At 47.5% G+C, this 7,388-nt stretch overlaps 1 long non-coding RNA gene across 1 annotated transcript; it reads left to right on the forward strand.

Annotated features, from left to right (window-relative positions):
- The first annotated feature begins 735 nt into the window (after positions 1–735).
- Positions 736–5,838, forward strand: LOC149867638 (uncharacterized). Its single transcript, XR_016441643.1, has 3 exons — positions 736–934; positions 1,083–1,226; positions 5,437–5,838. It is a non-coding gene; the product is annotated as an uncharacterized LOC149867638 (long non-coding RNA).
- The last annotated feature ends 1,550 nt before the right edge of the window (positions 5,839–7,388 follow it).

A 7,388-nucleotide genomic window follows, 5' to 3' on the forward strand; every position in this document is an offset into this window, starting at 1 on the left:
ACGACATGCAACGTACATCGCAGAGACCAAATGGCAGCTTCGGAAATGGTGTCTCAAGGCAGGCTTTGGCTTCCTTGACAATGACCGGCACATCACCGTGAAGGAGGGAAGGGGCCGGCAGGCTCCAGAGCTCCCCACCCCAGTGCAATCACATTAAAGCCCCGCTCTCAGACCGAGAGTGCAGGACAAACTCATGCATCTGCCAGGTACAGGGAGGAAGGCGGGGCCGGGACAGAGAGGGCCAACATAAAAGAAGTGTCGGAGGCAAGCAGAGAGGAACGGGAAGAAGGCCGAAGAGGAGCCAATGCCGGCGGGAGCACACGCGGGCGGATGCGAGCCGTCCTGAGACGCGGCAGGACCTTCTGGGGTAAGGGTAAACCCCAGTGCGGCACACGAGCTGAGTCAAGCAGCCCAGCGAGGCCGCAGACTGTTTGATGCTGCCGGGAGCGGCTAGAACTGGCAGGAGCCGGGAACCATATATATGGTTATACTGGGGCACTCACAGACAGTGAAACTGCCTCGCCCATAATCAGGAGGACTAAGTGGCCTCCGGAAGCCCTAGGGAGGGCTGAAGAGCTCAGAGAGAGCCAGAGAAAGGGTGCCAGCACCCCAGCATACAGGGTAATATCACGGAAGGCAGAGGAGAGACAAAGCCGCCCCTCGCTCTAGGGAATCCCTGGCTGTAAACTTTGTGTTGACCTTTACATTTCTTTTGCAGATGTTTTGAGCGTTATCCTGACAAGTGACCGGCCCAGGTCAGCAGTCAACATCCCGGCGGTATGGGCAAGGGTGTAGGGGAGGCGGAGCCCTCATCGACGGGACCCTGTGAACGGGAGGAGTCTCACTTCTGGACTGGCACGTGCCGGACATTCTAAAAACTGAACCGGATTACAATCAAAGTCGTGGCAGGCAAGTCGGACGCGTGCGACCACAGGTGAGAGACCCTTAGCCAACGAGACGTGGTCCCAGCGCAGGGAGGGGTGGCTATCCCGGAACCACCCTCCCACAATCACAACAACAGACATGCTCAGATGGGGTGGGCTCCACCTTTCCCTTAAAGGTAAGCGTGTGTTTTCTTCTAGGTTGGCGGATCTCCTCTGGCGGGCTTTAAACTAGGCTCGTTGAGGGAAGGGGAAGACGAGGGTGGAGGAAACATTGGACTGCCAGACCAAGCAACACCTGCAAATACAGCCCAGCATAGACCAACGAGCGGAACATATATGCAGGTAAGCGACAGGGGCCAGGGTAATGCTGAAAGTAGGGGGCTAGTGCACACATCCACAGGAGGCCTCAAATGCCTCTACACAAACGCTCATAGTATGGGAAACAAACAGGAGGGACTCACCGTCCTTCTAGCTGACACCAACCCAGACATAGTGGGGATCACTGAAATGTGGTGGGACCCAATGCATGACTGGGTGGTGAATGTCAAGGGCTATAGGCTGTACAGGAGGGACAGGATAGGAAGGAAGGGTGGGGGCGTGGCACTCTATATTAAGGAGGAATACACATCCTCGTCAATTAGCAAAGAATCAGAGGAGGGGCCATCTGAAGTGCTCTGGGTTAAAATACAAGGCAGTCGAGGGGAAAGAGACTTAACGGTGGGGGTCTACTACACACCTCCCAACCAAGGGGATGAGCTAGACCAGGAATTCTTAAGTCAGCTCACGGAGGTAGTGAAATCAAAGGATGTGGTCATCATGGGGGACCTGAACTTTCCAGACATCTGCTGGGAAGAGCAGTCAGCCAGGTGTGACCGCTCACGTAGGCCAAAATGCAGGACCTCCATCTAACCTAGGAGGTGCACAGCCCCACCAGGGGAGATGCCTTGTTGGACCTGGTGCTGGCCAGAGAGTGGTGCTGGATGGGTCATTTTTGACCTGGAAGGATGTGGTCAGTGGGGTCCCCCAGGGCTCGGTCCTCGGGCCTGCACTGTTCACCAGTGACTTGGATGAGGGGGTAAAAAGCACCCTGTTCAAATTTGCTGATGACACTAAGACGTGGGGGGATGTAGGCACACTAGAAGGGAGGAATGGGCTGTAATCAGACCTAGACAGGTTACAGGGGTGGGTGGATGAGAATAGGTTGGGATTCAACACTGACAAGTGCAAAGTGATGCACCTGGGGAGGAACAACCAGCACCATACCTACAGGCTGGGGAACTCCATTCTTGGCAGTACAGAGGCAGAAAAGGATCTTGGGGGTCATCATTGACTCCAAGATGAACATGGGCGAGCAGTGTGGGGATGCAGTCAGGAAGGCCAACCGTACCTTGTCATGCATTCACAGATGCATCTCGAGCAGGTCCAAGAAGGTGATCCTCCTCCTCTATGCGGCACTGGTCAGGCCGCAACCGGAGTACTGTGTCCAGGTCTGGGCACCGCACTTCAGGAGGGATGTGGACAACATGGAGGGGGTCCAGAGGAGGCCACTCATATGATCAGGGGGCAGCAGGGCAGGCCCTACCAGGAGAGGCTACGGGACCTGAACCTGTTCAGCCTCCACAAGAGAAGGCTGAGGCGGGATCTAGTGGCCTGTTACAAACTAGTCGGGGGGGGATCAGCAGGCATTGGGGGAGTCCCTGTTCCCCTGAGCACTACCAGGAGTGACCAGGAATAACGGTCACAAGCTGGCAGAGGGTAGGTTTAGGCTAGATATCAGGAGGCACTACTTCACAGTCAGGGCGGCTAGGATCTGGAACCAGCTTCCAAAAGAAGTGGTGCAGGCTCCTACCCTGGGGGTCTTTAAGAGGAGGTTAGATGTACACCTTGCTGGGGTTGTCTGACCCCATGGCAGGGGGTCAGGACACGATGATCTGCTCAGGTCCCTTCCAACCCTAGAAACTATGAAACATTTACTGAGGAGCCAATTAGTCTACTCAAACATGAGCTAATGCCCCCACAGTGCTGCACCCACAGTTATCATGCCAACATGTCTAGTTGGGGTTCCTGAAGGTTTGTGTTCACACTGTAGATTTGGGTTAGTTCTTAGCTGATCCAGATTCTTATTTGAACCAGTTAAACTGATTTTTATTTAGAAGCCGCCCATCAACCACTAACCAATGTATTTCCAATTAGGGTTATATTTCTCTGCAATTGTACGTGCTTTCCCATCTAGTATTTGCCTTGCTAGGCTTATCCATTATTCTATCATTAAACAAACAGAGACAGATTATCTGGAACTCTTTTGCAATAAGAACATTTGTGGTATGTGACTAATATTGGAAATCCTCGCAAATTTGCAGTTAGTGAAAGAATTTGCTGTGCCTGATTCATTTTATTCCATCTAAGGCCATATTCTTTTTATTGATTTTATACAACACAAACAGAACAACATTTAAATGGCTAAAGTATATAGTTATACAGTGTATATAGCACTCATAAAGAACAATTGCAACTCAAATTCCCTGCCCCATATGAGATAAAATCAAAACAAATAAATATAAAAGAAAAAAATGCATCTGTTAAATCTTATAACTTTTAAAATCCTTCCTCAGCCAGCTTGTATGTTTCTGTATTGAATGAGAAACAGAAATAAATTAAATACAATAATGGTAGGACATAAAGGTAACTACATATCAGACTCTTCTGGATATTTCATTCATTCTCATGCAGCTGAGCTACATGTCAGCAGTCCCCACTTTGACAATGACAAGCATGCCATTCACTCACTGCCTCAGACTCATGTGCCTGATACACATAATACTCAGGACTAAACTTCATAAGACTTAATTAAGATGCCCACACTCTGGTGTGGCACATCAGCATTATTCCTTTTTCTTTTCGCTCCCAGGCCTAGGTTAGGAATTAGAAGCTCTTGGATGCACCTCTTAGTCAGTCGTTGTTATCCTTCACCAAATTTGTTAGAACAGTAGATGTCTTGAATGACTGATATACGCCAAAATGATAAAAGCTGTAATATATTTTTCCAATTATTATTCTCCACATCCATCTATCAGTACTTACGACTAGATGGCCGCTGAACAAAAAGTGCAACATTTGCTATTATCACTACAAGACATGTCTGAACTTTATAGCCCTTAATAGAATTGCAAAAGAAGCCCATAGAAATTATATCAAATGGTAAATTCGTTGACCCAGAGCAGCTGTGTCTAAATATATTATTTCTTCCCAGCATTTATTTGTCAGAAAAAAGTCTCCAACATTACTGAATCTAAATTATTTTCCACTAGAAAACAGTATAGGATAAAGAGTCTATGATATTTAAATCTGTTTTCCGTGAAGATTCTACACCAGCCATCCGGAGACTGACTTAAGACCCAACAGGTCTTGCAAACAGTCCTTATTCTGAGCTATTGCTACAAATTCCAAACCATTTACTTTCTCTAAATCTACGTTTATAATTTTCATATCAATCTCCAATACTTTCTCAGTGCAGCTCTCCAAAATCCCCTTGAAGCAATAATACCTTTTAAAAGGATGTTCAAAACATACCATAGGATTTTCACAATATTCCTGTCCTCCCCCTAGCCCTTACTCAATTAATTCTCTCATTTCCAAAATGTCTTATTAATAATGGGTCTTAGATTTCCATTTTATTTAGTGATAAGCATAAAGAAACTCCGTAAGCATATGAATTAAATTGCCTACCAGATCTGAAATTAAATTGCCTCCCAGCTGCCAGCATATATCTTGGCTCCAGGAGTGATAACAGGTTCAGTCTTCTTCTGTTGTTCCAGCTGCCACTAGAAGACACAAGTCCCAGTGCCCATGAGCAGTCCCATATTCACAGCAAAATCTGCATAATCTGTAAGGATGCCTCCAGCACAGCAAGGGTTCCTCAGCTGCTCCTACAGTATCCAAATATATGAACGTGTGCACTTCGATCCTTTACCCCTGTGTTGCCCACACCTTTTCATTCCAACACATCCATCTTCGTTAACTGTCCTCCTCTCTCAATCACCCTTTCCTCTCTCCCTCTCCATGCTTATCATCTGTCTGGACATTTCTCTAACACCAAAGGCCTGATCTAGGGAGCAACATAGTAAAGCACAGCGCAGTTACTCTGCACGTGCTGTACCCTGAAACAGAGGTAATGCTGCCATCTTAGGACAGCACTGGGCACATAGAGTATGGCACATAGATTCATGAGTCTGCCTTCTCAAGGAGGCAGGAGTTGATCAGAACAAGGTCTCAGGACAGGTGCGGTGCACACAACATGCCAGGATACTGGTCACAGGCTAGAAATGATGATGATGAGTTTGGCAATAAACTTACCACCCAGTGGGAAGTCTGGGAAAGACACATGGGCACATCTATTCTGCTCAATGACCCTGACAGGGTCCCCATCCTGGAACTCACACTTGCCCCATTATATAATCAACACTGCCCCTGTTATGCAACCACACAGATTATGTCACATAAGTGAGGTTTTCTGCCCAGTAATATTAACTGCAGCTACATTTTATTAACACAGAACAGCAATTCCTGACCAGTGCAAGCAGTGACTGCAAGCACATCTTCCCAATGGGCTGGCGACTGGCTACCTTTCCAAGGATTCATCACCCTGGTGCTACAGGTGTGCCCTGCCCAAGCCTCTCTCGCCCTGTAACAGAAGCATGCTTATTGGCACCTGCCATCCCTGTAGTAGATAGCTTCATTACATTGCTTTCAAGCCTTATTGTGGACAGAGCCATGCTTCACTGCAGCCATGTTACACTACAGCATTTCTTAGTGAGGTCTTTTGATGGTGTAGCTCTGTCTCCTAAGGGAACCAACCATCCCAGGAATACACAGACCATTCATATGTTCCACAATCAACTGCTTGATGCAGGACTGGGCTTTCATTTTAAAGAACTGTGACTATGGTTGCCCTCAAATGTGCACCAGTGCAAAAGGGAATAATACCACAGACCTCAATGAAATCACACTCACTTGGCTGAGAGGAAATCATGCCCTAGTTTTCCAGCCTTCGTAGGAATGGGCTTGGGTTAGCTCTTCAAGGTGCATGTATTAAGGAAGGCCTGCAAACAGTCTGAAGCAACAGGTTCAGGGTGTGAGATTAGCCCATCTTTCCACTTATCCTAGGATTTCATACTGTCACCCATGACGACGTGCTCTGTGCACATTTTGTGTAAAGGTGGGGGCAAGTTTATAAACCATAGACAATTTAAATGCCAGCCTTGCTTAATGTACTACTGATAGTTTCTCCTGAAAAAGCCAGCTCATGTGCTTACCCCACAAATCCAAACCACTTCCCAGTCCTCCCTAGGCAGCAGAAGGCCATAATATATAGACACTGGTTAAAGGCAGCAGAGCCAATTCGCCTTTCAGTGAGTTTTCATTTTCAGTAGCACACCTGATATACTCAGATGCAAGTGAAACAGGAACCAGGCTCAGCGTGGGCATTGTAGAGACCCAGGAGGTGCGTCGTAATAGCCTAGGAATACACAGCTTGTTGTGACTTATTGCTTCCCTTATTAGCTATGATCTCTGCATAGAATATAGTGACATAATTCAAAATCTACCGAAAATAAAAATAAAAGCCTCTATTATGCTGGGCTTCTACCTTATTAGGAAGGCCTCTTTTCAGCAGGAAAGCTTAGCATCTTTCTGCCTAAGTAATGCTAGGCTTGTGCATCTCCTCCTGGGTTATTCTGTTTGTTTATGCTTGCAGAGGCAATGGGCCAAATGGAGAAAATTAACCAGTGCTGGCCACTTCGTTCAAATGCACTCACTCATCCTCTCCTGAATTACTCAGGCAACGTGGACACAGATCTCCCAACCACAGAGCACGCACGCTACACACCCTCAGTCTGCACGTCATGCAGGCCACACACTTGCCATGTGAACCCCCTCGCTGCATTGCCCCCCACCACACAACTGATGCATCCTCACAATACAGGGCACCCCTTTGGAGGGGGAGGGACCACCAGCCCCTCATCCAATCAGCAGTGAGGGGCTGGGCCTTCACCTCCTCGGCCAATCAGCAGCAAGGGATGCTTCCACTGGGCCCCTTGGCCAATCAGCAAGGGGAAGAGAGAACATGGTGAATCCAGTGGCAAAAGCAAAAGCAAAGGAGAGAGTAACTCCCAGACAAGAAGCCCAGCGACCACAGATTAACCCCTCGAGGGCTGCATGCAGCCTGCAGGCTGCCAGTTGTTTCCAGCAGGTGCAGGCCAGAGCTCCTAGGAATCGTTATTTTTTATTACTACAAAAGTGGTAGGACAATGCATAATGGTGAACAATCTTTTATCTCAGTTCACAGTGTTTCCCCCAGTACAAAGTGTACAGTAATAAAAAGATAGGGCTCATCATTAAATTATTATTTTTAATAAGTTACATTCTTTGGCCTTTATTGTTTTCTTCATCAGTGTTATTTAATAAGAATGCAAAGTGAAAACAAACCGCACAGATAGATGCAAGCAA

Source organism: Crocodylus siamensis, chromosome 4, assembly GCF_052110815.1.
Source record: "Crocodylus siamensis isolate JL-2025a chromosome 4, ASM5211081v1, whole genome shotgun sequence".
Taxonomy (NCBI): Eukaryota; Metazoa; Chordata; order Crocodylia; family Crocodylidae; genus Crocodylus; species Crocodylus siamensis.